Raw genomic sequence first — 14,596 nt, forward strand, 5'->3', positions numbered from 1 at the left:
ACAACTAAAGTGAAGCAACTATGAGTTGATATTTCTCACTCTCACCCTCCTCTCTCTGTAAAATCAATAAATAAAATCTTGAAAGAGAAAGAAAGAAAGAAAGAAAGAAAGAAAGAAAGAAAGAAAGAAAGAAAGAAAAGAAGTTGGGCCTTGGTGGGGTAGTTCAGTTGGTAGAGCATTGTCTCATACACCAAGTTTGAGGGTTTGATCCCTGGTAGGGCACATACAAGAATCAACAAACAAATAAGTAAATAAGTGGAACAAAACCAAAAAATTTAAAAATAATAATAAGTGGAACAAATTAATGTTTCTCTCTTTCTCCCTCTCTCCCCCCTCAACTAACTAAATAAATAAGAAAAGGAAGTTGAGTGGCAATATCAAACACTTAGATGCATCTTGATAGAGAGGCTAGTGCAGGCTGTACCAAGCTCTACCAGGAAGGATCCTACTCTTCCCACAACCATAGGAAACTGCTCTCTTTTCTAACAAAAGGTGACTTTCTTAAGAACCATGGGGTTCAGTATCTACTAAGCTTCTGAGATGCCAAGCAGGTCTCCTTCTGAACCTTCTTCTGAAGTGGCTGATTCTTCCACCACAAGATGATGGGCCCTAGCTGGACATGGACACTTGGTTAGGAGTTCTTTCGAGGTTATCTAAGAAGTGCTGTTTGGAATTCTGTGCAAAGGCCAATGAGCTTCAAAAATAACTTTACCATGGTTACTTTTAGAAATAAGAACCCAGGCACATTCCCCTGACCCCATTGTTGGCACTGTCCTTACGGTAACCCACCCTCTCTAAAGACCCATCTGCACACTCATCTTTGGTTCATCTCTACTGTTGTGTCCAGTGCTTCTGCAGGTTTTTCTGCTGTGCTTTCTGAGGCTATAAGACTAAAGTATGAATGGGCTTCATTGGGATATATAAGAAAAGTTCAGTCATCATGGGACATTGAGGTTCAATCAAAGCAGGTGAGTGAAGGAACATTCTATGGAAAATTGAGGTATTTACCCAAGAAACATGGTGAGGGTGTTTCATTCCTTAAGTACCATTGCAACTTTCATTTATTCCTCAGACATTTTCTTGGTGCCTGCATCGTGCCAATGACTGCCTTTACCCTCCTGTCATTCTAAACACCTTTTCCCCAGCCTCACCCACCTTTTCTCCTTCAAGAGGCTTCCAGACTCCACCCCCAGTGCAGAGCCTCCTGCTTCATGTGTTCACTGAATACAAAAACTTGACCATTAAACTTGAGAAAAAGATTTTAAAGTCAAGAAGAGGAGGCACTTAAAGAATCTGAATGCTTCAAATTGGAGAGTTTAAAACCTAATTATTCTTTGGACGTGAGCCTTGAAATAACCTCAGTCAATATTTTTTGAATGATTAAGCAAACTTTACATTCACACTGTTGGGAAATAAAAGGACTTTTCTAATAAGCTAATCATTAGAAGAGATTGCAAGAGGATATTTAACTTAATTAAGAGGTTAATTCTCAAACTTATTGTTTTATCCATTCCAAATAATAGGCTTTTACAAATTTAAAGTGTGCCTTAGGTATTTGTTCAAGAAAGTCTAAGCCTTGTTTCTGTGAGACAAGATTTCAAATCAGTTATTGTGTTTGTTCTAAAAGTGTGGACAAGAAAAAGGAGGGGTGGTTCTAGGAAAAGTAACATCAGATGGTGATCTGATCATAAATTTTTAACTGTGCAGGTCATGGTGGGTAGTCACGCCCCATGCCTATGAAAGGTTTTAAGCCAGCCTTGTCTATTGTTCTTGTGCATCTAGGTTAACACGCCTTTGAAATATCAGAAGTAATATCACCTGAAAGGGGTATTAACCCTCAAGAGAGCACATGATCTTGTTCCAATCTTCCACACATCTCCTCCTTAATTACAAATGCATAAAAGAAGGTGCAAAACTGTCATTCTCTGGAGTATTTGAGATCTTGCTCCCCAGCATATGTTATCAGTTTGGCTCAAATAGACTTATAAAAATTCTCTACAGTTTCATACATTCTTACATTGACAAAAGGAATAATAATGAATGTCTTTTATTTATTTTTTTAGAAATTGTTTTTACTTTACTGATTTTAGTAAGAGAAGAAAGGAGAGACAGAGAGAGCAAAACACCAATTAGTTGTTCCACTTATTTATGCATTCATTGGTTGGTTCTTGTATGTGCCCTGACCAGGGATGGAACCTGCAACTTGAGCGTATCAAGACAATGCGCTAACCAACTGAGCTACCTAGCCAGGGCTACAGTGAATGTCTTTTAAATAGCCCTTCTCTAAAATTTGTACCAATTCAAAATGATATTCACGTATTTTTCCCACCGTGCTCCAAAGTATCCTGGCAAGATCGCTCTTGGGGATACAACCTAGTGCCTTCATCCTTCCAATAGTGATAGCAATGTCACCTGTATGATAGAGTGTATTATTGAGAATGAAATGAGAGTGTAACAAGAAAATATTTTGAGACATTTATTTACACAGTTTTTACCCTATACTTATTTCTTAAGGTCCCTTGCCCTGCTTCCAGTTCGGTCTTCAGTCTTGCCTTATCATCTTGGAGTCAGCATCATTTATTGCCTCAGTGGGGGAGGGGAGGGGTGATACGGCAGAAAACTACTTAAGAGTGGTAAGAATAAAGCCTTTTGACCAAAATTTAATGCTTGAATAATGGAAGCATTGAGTTTCTGTCATAAATACTAAAAATGGAAAAACAAGAGCTACGCATTTAAGAATTATCAAGACTATGGAAAGGAGGACAGAGGTGGAGCAGAGGCAAAACATGATAGTAGGGTCCCAGGAAAAGGAGCTTGCCCCCCAGGAGGTGGGGTGATGGTATGCCTCCTGGCTCCAGGACAGAGGAATCTGTCAGGCAAAAGGGCTGAGAAGGGAGAGGAGAGTATTTGGCTCTTTCCAGGTGCTAGAAACAGTAGCTTGTTCTCCGTGAAGTAGGAAGTAGTTTTGAGGAAGCAGAGAGAACCATGGCTTTGATGTGTGGAGCAAAGAACCCAGGTAGGGACCTGATGGAATGTCAAGTCCGGCAATTGGACTGGCAAAGTTAATTTATATATTGGAACCCACAAAGCAGAGGCTGACCATAGAGACACAAATCTAAACCTAAGTCAGCCCGCACTTACAGGAAACACCATCAGGGAAACCTAACATACACCAATCACAAGCCTCCAACTCAGCTTTAGCTTACTTTACCCAGAAAATAGGACCTGCCAGCCTTATAAGGAAGCCTCTGATATCCTAGCCAATCCTGCCCTGTTTCTGAGTTGCTGGATGCTTCTAACACTCCATATAAAACTTGCTCTTACACAAACATCCCTTGGGAAGAAGGCTCCATGGCTTTTGAAGCACTGTGCTCCCCCAGCATATGGGTTGTCTTTCCCTGAATAAAGGACATTGTATGGCCAGTAGGCATAACCACCATCACAGCAGCCTGGCCCATGCAGGTTTGCATTGGATTCGAACAGACGGTAATGAAACAATGGAGCCAAGAACTGGTGGGCCATTAGCTTTAATCCTAGCTTGCACCCAGCGGGCAAGTAAAAACACACACTGGGCTCCAAAACCCATTCATTCAGCACTCACAAAGCTACTGACTTATCCAAGTTTCCTAGAACCAAAGGTTTCTAGCTCACCAGCCTTATTCACCTCTGTTTCCCATCTCCTCCTCTCTGCACAAACTCTGCACTAACTGACTTCTCCCTCAGCACTCTACCATCTTATCTGCTTCTCCTGGCCTCCTCCATGTGGCCTTTTTCTGTTTCGCTCTCTACTGCTAATCTCAGGAACTGAGTGAGAGCAAGCTCCCGGTCTGCCCCATTTTATAGTGTAGATTCAAAACCTTTAATCCAATATACAAACAAGAAAGTCTCTGATACAAAGTCATTTATCTGAGGCATAATATGATTCCTCATGAGAGTGCACTACCCCACATCAAAAAGGGTGGGAAAGGCCTGACCAGGCAGTGGCGCAGTGGATAGAGTGTTGGACTGAGATGCAGAGGACCCAGGTTCGAGACCTCGAGGTTGCCAACTTGAGCGTGGGCTCATCTGGTTTGAGCAAAAGCCCACCAGCTTGAACCCTAGGTCGCTGGCTCCAGCAAGGGGTTACTCGGTCTGCTGAAGGCCCACGGTCAAGGCACATATGAGAAAGCAATCAATGAACAACTAAGGTGTTGCAACGTGCAATGAAAAGCTAATGATTGATGCTTCTCATCTCTCTCCGTTCCTGTCTGTCTTTCCCTGTCTATCCCTCTCTCTGACTCTCTCTCTGTCTCTGTAAAAAATAAATAATAATAATAAAATAAAAATAAAAAGGGGGGTGGGAAAGGCTTAGTTCTAAAACCAAGCCCCAGGCTACAAGGATCCTGCCTGCCCACAGCCCACCCCCAACACACATTAATACCTGGGCAACGGGCTAACACGTGGGCAGCGCCATCATTAACAAAGTGAGCATAATATACTTATCTGCCCAACAGACATCAAACTCAAATTGTTTTACTTTTTCACTTCAAGGTTGTAATGGCTAATGCCACTATGGATAGATGAAATACCAGACCTCGAGTCCCAGTGTTGGGAAGATAAAATATATTATGCTTACTTTGTTAAAGATGGCGCTGCCCACGTGGAAGCCGTCGCCCAGGTGATATTAATGTGTGTTGGGGGCGGGCTGTGGGCAGGCAGGATTCTTGTATCCTGGGGCTTGGTTTTAGGACTAAGCCTTTCCCACCCTTTTTGATGTGGGGTGGTACAATCCCATCATGCCCCAGATAAGTGACTTTGTATTAGAGACTTCCCTATTTTGTATATTGGATTAAAGGTTTTGATTTCTGCACTATAAAATGGGGGCAGGACGGGAGCTTGCTCTCTTAGTTCCTGAGATTATCATTAGAGGAGAGAGCAGAGAGCAAGGAGCAGAGAAAAGCCACGTGGAGGAGGCTTGGAGGAGCAGCCAAGATGGCAGAGTGCTGAGTGAGAAGCCAATTTGTGCAGAGTTTGTGCAGGGAGAAGGAAGGAGATGGGGAACAGGGGTGAATAAGTCTGGTGAGCTAGAAACCTTTGATTCTAGGGAACACGGATAAGTCAGTAGCTTTGTGAGCACTGAATGTGAGTGGGTTTTGGAGCCCAGTATGTGTTTTTACTTGCCCGCCGGGTGCAAGCTGATGGCCCATCAGTTTTTGGCTCCATTGTTTCTTTGCCGACTGTCCGAATCTAATGCGGACCTGCATGGGCCAGGCTGCTGTGATAGTAGCCCTGGCTACTGGCTTTACACCCAGCTACTCCCATCACCTGGGAACTTAGACAAAACTTGGGATAGAGCAGAGCCCAAATCAATTAAAATTAAGTTTATGCTCCCTGAAAGAATGATCATTTAAAATAGAAATTAAAACCATTTATTAAAAAAGTAAATTAATGTTATCAATATCCATCCATTTTGTTGTAAATGATCCGATGTCATCATTTCTTATGGCTGAGTAGTATTCCATAGTGTATATGTGCCACATCTTCTTTATCCAGTCATCTATTGAAGGGCTTTTGGGTTGTTTCCATGTCTTGGCCACTGTGAACAATGCTGCAATGAACATGGGACTGCATGTGTCTTTATGTACCAATGCTTTTGAGTTTTGGGGGTATATACCCAGTAGAGGGATTGCTGGGTCATATGGTAGTTCTATTTTTAGTTCTTTGAGGAATAACCATACTTACATAATGGTTGTATTACTTTACATTCCCACCAACAGTGGGATGAGGGTTCCTTTTTCTCTACAGCCTCTCCAACACTTGCTATTACTTGTCTTGGTGATAATAGCTAATCTAACAGGTGTGAGGTGGTATCTCACCTCACACCTGATTATAGTTTTGATTTGCATTTCTCTAATAACTAATGAAGATGAGTATCTTTTCATATATCTGTTGGCCATTTGTATTTCTTCTTCATGTCCTCTTCCCATTTTTTATTGGATTGTTTGTTTGTTGAGTTTTATGAGTTCTTTGTATATTTTGGATATTAGGCCCTTATCTGTGCTGTTGTTTGAAAATATCATCTCCCATTTAGTAAGCTGTCTGTTTGTTTTGCTATGCAAAAGCTTCTTAGTCTGATGTAGTCTCATTCATTTATCTTTGCCTTCACTTTCCTTGCCTTTGGAGTCAAATTCATAAAATGCTCTTTAAAACCAAGGTCCATGAGTTTAGTACCTATGTTTTCTTCTATGTACTTTATTTTTTCAGGTCTTATATTTAAGTCTTTGATCCATTTTGAATTAATTTTAGTACAAGGGGACAAACTGTAGTTTAGTTTCATTCTTTTGCATGTGGCCTTCCAGTTTTCCCAGCACCATTTGTTGAAGAGGCTTTCTTTACTCCATTGTGTGTTGTTGGGCCCTTTATTGAAAATTATTTGACCATATATATGTGGTTTTATTTCTGGACTTTCTATTCTGTTCCATTGGTCTGAGTGCGGAGTGAAATAAGTAAATCAGAAAAAAACAAAGAACTGCATGATTCCATACATAGGTGGAACATAAAAACTAAACTAAGAGGCCCTGGCCGGCTGGCTCAGTGGTAGAACGTTGGCCTGGCGTGCGGGGGACCAGGGTTCGATTCCCGGCCGGGGCACATAGGAGAAGCACCCATTTGCTTCTCCACCCCCTCCTCCTTCCTCTCTGTCTCTCTCTTCCCCTCCTGCAGCCAAGGCTCCATTGGAGCAAAGATGGCACAGGCGCTGGGGATGGCTCCTTGGCCTCTGCCCCAGGCGCTAGAGTGGCTCTGGTTGCGGCAGAGCGACGCCCCGGAGGGGCAGAGCATCGCCCCCTGTTGGGCAGAGCGTCGCCCCCTGGTGGGCGTGCCGGGTGGATCCCGGTCGGGTGCATGCGGGAGTCTGTCAGACTGTCTCTCCCCGTTTCCAGCTTCAGAAAAATACAAAAAACAAAAAACAAACAAACAAAAAAAAACTAAACTAAGAGACATGAACAAGAGTGTGGTGGTTGGGGGGTAGGGAGGAATGGGAGAAAGAGGGGGGAGGGGCACAAAGAAAACCAGATAGAAGGTGACAGAGGACAATTTGACTTTGGGTGATGAGTATGCAACATAATCGAATGACAAGATAACCTGGAGATGTTTTCTTTGAACATATTGTTGGGCAGATAAAATATATTATGCTCACTTTGTTAAAGATGGCACTGCCCACGTGGAGGCCGTTGCCCAGGCAATATTAATGTGTGTTGGGGGCAGGCAGAATCCTTGTAGCCTCGGGCTTGGTTTTAGGACTAAGCCTTTCCCACCCTTTTTGATGTGGGATGGTACAATCCTATCATGCCTCAGAGAAGTGACTTTGTATTAGAGACTTCCCTATTTTGTATATTGGATTAAAGGTTTTGATTTCTGCACTATAAAATGGGGGCAGGACGGGAGCTTGCTCTCTTAGTTCCTGAGATTATCATTAGAGGAGAGAGCAGAGCAGAGAGCAGAAGGAGGCCATGTGGAGGAGGCCAGGAGAAGCAGCCAAGATGGCGGAGTGTTGAGTGAGAGGCCAGTTAGTGTAGAGTTTGTGCAGGGAGAAGGAAGGAGATGGGGAACAGAGGTGAATAAAGTCTGATGAGCTAGAAACCTTTGATTCTAGAAAACTCGAATAAGTCAGTAGCTTTGTGAGCACTGAATGTGAGTGGGTTTTGGAGCCCAGTGTGTGTTTTACTTGCCCGCCGGTGCAAGCTAGAATTAAAGATGACAGCCCATCAGTTTTTGGCTCCATTGTTTCTTTACCGACTGTCCGAATCCAATGGGAACCTGCATAGGCCAGGCTGTTTTGATAGTGACAGCCGTGGCTTCTGGCTTTACACATATGTACCCTGATTTATTAATGTTGCCCCATTAAAATTAAAAATAAATAAATAAATAGAAAAAAAAGTAAATTAAAATAAAAAGACAACCCACACAATGGGAGAACATATTTGCCGATACATCTGATAAGGGGTTAATAACCAAAATTTATAAAAACTTCTAAAACTCAACAGCAGGAAGGTAAACAATCCAATTAAAAAATGGGCAAAGGACCTGAATGGACACTTCTCCAAAAAAGACATACAGATAGCCAATAGACATGAAAAAATGTTCAACATCACTAATCATCAGAGAAATGCAAATTAAAACCACAATGAGATATCACTTCACACCTGTGTAAAGCCAGAAGCCACGGCCACCATTACAGCCACCTGGCCTATGCAGGTTCGCATTGGATTCGGACAGTGGTAAAGAAAAACGGAGCCAAAAACTGATGGGCTGTCATCTTTAATTCTAGCTTGCACCCAGCGGGCAAGTAAAAACACATACTGGGCTCCAAAACCCACTCACATTCAGTGCTCACAAAGCCACTGACTTCTCCGAGTTTCCTAGAATCAAAGGTTTCTAGCTCACCAGCCTTATTCTCCTCAGTTCCCCATCTCCTTCCTTATCCCAGATACAAACTCTGCACAAACTGGCCTCTCACTCAACACTCCGCCATCTTGGCTGCTTCTCCTGGCCACATGGCCTCTTTCTGCTCTCTGCTCTGTTCCCTCTGCTCTCTCATGCTAATCATCCCAGGAACCAAGAGCGAGCTCCTGTTCTGCCCCCATTTTATAGTGTAGCTTCACAACCTTTAATCCAATATACAAAATAGGGAAGTCTCTAATACAAAGTCACTTCTCTGAGGCATGATAGGATTATACCACCCCACATCAAAAAGGGTGGGAAAGGCTTAATCCCCAAACCAAGCCCAGGCTACAAGGATTCTGCCTGCCTTTAGCCCACCCCCAACACACATTACTATCACCTGGGCAACAGCCTCCTCGTGGGCAGCGCCATCTTTAACAAAGTGAGCATAATATATTTTATCTGCCCAACAACCTGTTAGAATGGTTCTCATTAACAAATCAACACATAACAAGTGCTGGCGAGGGGTATGGAGAAAAGAGAACTGTCAGTCAAATAAGTTTGTAAATATGATATATATGTTTCCTCACTTATAGTTTGTATTGGGTGTGGGAGACAGGCTATAAGCTGACAAAGTTATTACAGACTAAGGCTTAGTTTTAAGACTAAGCCTTTCCTGCCCTTTTAATACTAAAATCTTTTCAAAACTAAGCTTTTCTCCACACCCTTGAATGTTGCATGATGTGGGGTGGTGCACTCTTATGAGGAATCCCAGTTATGCCTCAGATAAGTGACTTCGTATCAGAGACTTCCTTATTTGTATATTGGCTTAAAGGTTTTGATTTCTACACTATAAAATGAGGGAGACGAGGGGCTAGCACTCTCTCTCGGTTTCTAAAATTAGCATTGCATAGGAGAGGCAGCCAAGATGGTGAATGATGAAGGAGAAGCCAGTTTGTGCAGAGTTTGTGCAGAAAGGAGATGTGGAACAGAAGTGAATAAGGCTGGTGAATAAGGCAGAAACTTTGATTCTAGGAAACTCAGATGAGTCAGTGGTTTTGGGAGCCCTGAATGGAAAGGGAAATGTTTTCCCACTGTGTGTATTTCTCACCTGCAAGCTAGAATTAAAAAGGTAATGGCCCACCAGTTTCTGGCTCCGTTGTTTCATTACCGTCTGTCCAAATCAAATGTGAACCTGTACGGGCCAGGCTGCTGTGAGGTGGCCGTGGCTACTGGCCATACAGGAACCCTCCTGTATGGCTGGTGGGAATGCAGACTTAAGCAGCCATTTTGGAAAACAGTATGGCATGTCCTCAAAAAATTAAAAGTGGAACTGCCTTTTGACCCGGCTATCCCACTTTTAGGAATATATCCTAAGAATCTCAAAACACTAATTCAAAAGAAGATATGCACCCTTATGTTTATTGCAGCATTGTTTACAATAGCCCATGGCCCAGGTGATATTAATGTGTGTTGGGGGTGGGCTGTGGGCAGGCAGGATTCTTGTAGCCTGGGGCTTGGTTTTAGGACTAAGCCTTTCCCACCCCTTTTGATGTGGGGTGGTGCAATCCCATCATGCCTCAGATAAGTGACTTTGTATTAGAAACTTCCCTATTTTTTATATTGGATTAAAGGTTTTGATTTCTGTACTATAAAGTGGGGCAGACCAGAAGCTTGCACTCTCGGTTCCTGAGATTAGCATTAGAAAAGAGAGCAGAGAGAGGCCACGTGGAGGAGGCCAGGAGAAGCAGCCAAGATGGCGGAGTGTTGAAGGAGAAGCCAGTTTCTGCAGAATTTGTGCAGGAGAAGGAAGGAGATGGAGAACAGAGGTGAATAAGGCTGGTGAGCTAGAAACCTTTGATTCTAGGAAACTCGGATAGGTCAGTAGCTTTGTGAGTATTGAATGAGTGGGTTTTGGAGCCCAGTGTGTGTTTTTACTTGCCAGCCAGGTGCAAGCCAGGATTAAAACTAATGGCCCACCAGTTCTTGGCTTTGTTGTTTCATTACTGATAGATACGTGAATTCCAAACTGCCCTGTTGCTGTTCCGCTTATCTGTCAGACCTCACCCTTACTGGACTATTGCCCCTGAGACAAAGGAATTCCAAAAAGTTGACAACCCACCCCAAGGAGGGGCTCCGGACATACCAGGACTTTTGGTTCAACACCCACATGCTCGAAGCCCCCCAAGGAGGAGCATTCCAGACATACCAGGACTTTTGCCTCAGTATCCCTTCAGGCTCTCCCAAGCACTACATAACTCGCTCCTAGTCTGTAACTGGTGCTCTTCTCCCCCAGGAGGAGTGCCCGGCAGGGTTCCTTTCTTCCTTTCAATAAAGCCTGTTACTCTGGTCTTTAGAACTCCCATGGATTCCAACAATTACCATCTGTCTAAATCCAATGCGAACCTGCATGGGCCGGGGCAGCTGTGATGGTGGCCTTGCCTACTGCCTTTACATAGGGTCATGGAGAGCAGAGCGACAACTGTCAGAGGGAAGGGGGATGAGGGGAAAGGATCAGAGAAATTGAAGGGATTAGTGAAATTATATATGTATAACACATAGATACAGATTACAGGACAGTAAATCCCAGAGGGAAGGGGAGGAGAGAGTTAGAGGGAGGGAGACAAAGGGGGTGTAATGGAGGACACATTGTTAAGGGGTGAGGGTGTTATAGTGAGTGGGACACTTGAATTCATGTTAACATAATAAATTTAAAATTTTAATAAAGAAATGTAAACATATTATGCAAAAAAACAAAAAGTGAATTAAATGGAATCATGCAATTCTACGTATTTCATCCAGAACTTCAGATTTATTCCCATTCTATTTTTTTTAAGATTTTATTTATTGACTGATTTTGGTTGGGGGGAGGTAGAAGGAGTGTGAAACATCAACTCGTAGTTGCTTCTTGTACGTGTCTTGACCAGTCAAGCCTGGGGTTTTAAACCAGTGACCTCAGTGTTCCAGGTCAATGCTAAATCCACTATGACATCATACTCCCACTCTAATATAATGTGTATAAGTGCCTGGTATGTATATAATAAGTGCTCAATAAATACTAGTTACTATGATTATTATTAATAATCCAAAGACAAGACACTACAGTAAGTCTATTGTAACAATTAAATGCTTGGCTTCTCTGACTCCATCTGTTCAAGCCTGCTCCCCACCCCCACCCCATGGCCTTCAGGCTAGTAACCTCTGCTTAGTCTTGCATGTAGATATGCTAATCATTAGAGGGATTTTGCTTGCTGCTTGAGTGTTACAAAAACAGTCCTTTACCAGAAAGTGCCTCTCCCAAAGAGATAAGGGAAGTATATTGTTGGGCAGATAAAATGTATTATGCTCACTTTGTTAAAGATGGCGCTGCCCACGTGGAGGCAGTTGCCCAGGTGATATTAATGTGTGTCTCTGTGGACTGTGGGCAGGCAGGATCATTGTAGCCTGGGGCTTGGTTTTAGGACTAAGCCTTTCCCACCCTTTTTGATGTGGGGTGGTACAATCCCATCATGCCTCAGAGAAGTGACTTTGTATCAGAGACTTCCTTATTTTGTATATTGGATTAAAGGTCTGGATTTCTATACTATAAAATGGGGGCAGAGCAGGAGCTTGCTCTCTCTTGGTTCCTGAGATTAGCATGAGAGAGCAGAGAGAGCACAGCAGAGATCAGAGAAAGGCCAGGAGAAGCAGCCAAGATGGCGAGTGTTGAGTGAGAAGCCAGTTTGTGCAGAGTTTGTGCAGGGAGAAAGAAGGAGACGGGGAACAGACGTGAATAAGTCTGGTGAGCTAGAAACCTTTGATTCTAGGAAACTCGGATAAGTCAGTAGCTTTGTGAGCACTGAATGTGAATGGGTTTTAGAGCCCAGTGTGTGTTTTTACTTGCCCGCCAGGTGCAAGCTAGGATTAAAAATGATGGCTCGTCAGTTTTTGACTCCATTGTTTCTTTACCGACTGTCCGAATTCACTGTGAACCTGCATGGGCCAGGCTGCTGTGATAGTGGCCGTGGCTTCTGGCTTTACATACATACAAAAATAATTATTGTTTATTTAAGATTTGCAAAAATCTAGTGATTAGACTCACATCAACTAGCACAATCTCCCTCGACCCGCAGATGTCTGTGGTGGTCAATCAGCTCTTGCCCTTCTCATTTCTCCTTCCTTTGACATAAGAGAAACCTGAACTCTGTACTTGGGAGAGACAGATTTGAGAAATCACTAGGTCTCCCATCTTCTTGGTTATCACCTTCTTAGTTAAACCTTTCCTGGCCTGACCTGTGGTGGCGCAGTGGATAAAGCGTCGACCTGGAAATGCTGAGGTTGCCGGTTCAAAACCCTGGGCTTGCCTGGTCAAGGCACATATGGGAGTTGATGCTTCCTGCTCCTCCCCCCTTCTCTCTCTCTCTCCTTTCTAAAAAAAAAAACAAAAAACAAAAAAACCAAATAAACCTTTCCTTACCCCAAAGTCTGATGTTTTGTGTTTTGGCCTTTCAAAGCATTGGGCACATGATCTTTGTACCGGTAACACTATTGCACACTGTAAGAAAGTCCTAGTACCTTCTATTTGAGAACCAAAGAAGGTAGTCCACTTTAATCCAGCCCACAGATACTCAAGTTAAAACTTTAAACAGTTATGGTAGGAAAATGGGCCCTGGACAACCCAGAGAGGTAGGCAGTGGAGAGTCTCCATGACCAGTAGGGTAAGTTCCCTTTTGACCTTCCTTTCCTAAGATTGACTTGACTGCTTATAGATCTCTATCGAGAATACTTGTATTCACCAAAGGCAGCTTCCTTTCGGGCACACAGCGAGTCAGTATATCTCAGTTTCTCCTAGAAAGTTAGATGGGATCATGGAATCCATTCCGACCAATGAAAGGGGGCAGAAGTAAGAAATGTCACTTCTTGAACCTTAAAAGCCTTTCATGTGATCTACATCTGGAAGAAATGGGCTCTGAGGACCTATGAGACAGACAAAAGCTACAGATAAGAGGAGCCCAGATTCCTGAGAAGCCCTGTATAAAGAAAGCCACAGAACTCAGACATGTGCACTGGACTGTCCACTTAGTAAAAAATAAGCTTTCTTTTTTTTTTTTTAATTTTTTTTTAAATTTTTTTTTATTTATTCATTATAGAGAGGAGAGGGAGAGACAAAGAGAGGGACAGAGAGAGAGAGAGGAGAGACAGAAGGGGGGAGGAGCTGGAAGCATCAACTCCCATATGTGCCTTGACCAGGCAAGCCCAGGGTTTCGAACCGGTGACCTCAGCATTTCCAGGTTGATGCTTTATCCACTGCGCCACCACAGGTCAGGCAAAATAAGCTTTCTTTTGGGCTAAGCCATTAAAATGTGGGGGCTGTTTGACAAAGCAGTCAACTCTAATACACACTGTATAAGTATTAAAGTTTGTCAAACATGATTGTGGCTCCTACCTATGTACCCCCACTTTTAACCCCTGTTATCAAACTCAGCCATTTTTAGCAGCCTTCCCAGAAGTCAGAGAGTGTTTGCAAACAATTGCAGCTTACTTACCTCTTCAATGTTCTTTGTGAGTTAGCATATAAAACAGTGAGCATAAGATGGCACCTATTTCATGCAAGTCAGACTCCTATGCTGTATGGCCAGTAGCCACGGCCACCATCACAGCCGCCTGCCCGTGCAGGTTTGCATTTGATTCAGACAGACGGTAATGAAACCTCAGAGCCAAGAACTGCTGAGCCATTAGCTTTAATCCTAGATTGCACCCAGCGGGCAAGAAATACACACAGTGGGAAAACACTTCCCTTTTCATTCAGGGCTCCCAAAGCCACTGACTTATCTGATCAAAGGTTTCTACCTCATGAGCCTTATTCACTTCTGTTCCCCATCTCCTTCTCTCTGCACAAACTTTGCACAAACTGGCTTCTCCTTCAGAACTCTGCCATCTTGGCTGCTTCTCCTCTCCTCCACATGGCCTTTCTTCACTCTCCTCTCCTATGCTAATCTCAGGAACCAAGAGAGAGCTAGCTCCTGGTCTGTCCCATTTTATAGTGTAGAAATCAAAACCTTTAATCCAATATACAAACAAGAAAGTCTCTAATACAAAGTCACTTAGCGTGGGAAAGGCTTAGTCTTAAAACTAAACCTTGCAGGGGTCGTCAAACTTTTTATAAAAACCGCCCACTTTTGCAGTGCTGGTAGAC

General features: G+C 43.2%; 1 protein-coding gene across 1 annotated transcript in view; it reads right to left on the reverse strand.

Annotated features, from left to right (window-relative positions):
• Window positions 1-14,596, reverse strand: part of PELI1 (pellino E3 ubiquitin protein ligase 1) — a 1,042,993-nt gene that overhangs the window by 800,551 nt on the left and 227,846 nt on the right. The gene's annotated exons all lie outside the window — the stretch shown is intronic.

This window comes from Saccopteryx bilineata, chromosome 3 (assembly GCF_036850765.1).
Source record: "Saccopteryx bilineata isolate mSacBil1 chromosome 3, mSacBil1_pri_phased_curated, whole genome shotgun sequence".
Classification (NCBI taxonomy): domain Eukaryota; kingdom Metazoa; phylum Chordata; class Mammalia; order Chiroptera; family Emballonuridae; genus Saccopteryx; species Saccopteryx bilineata.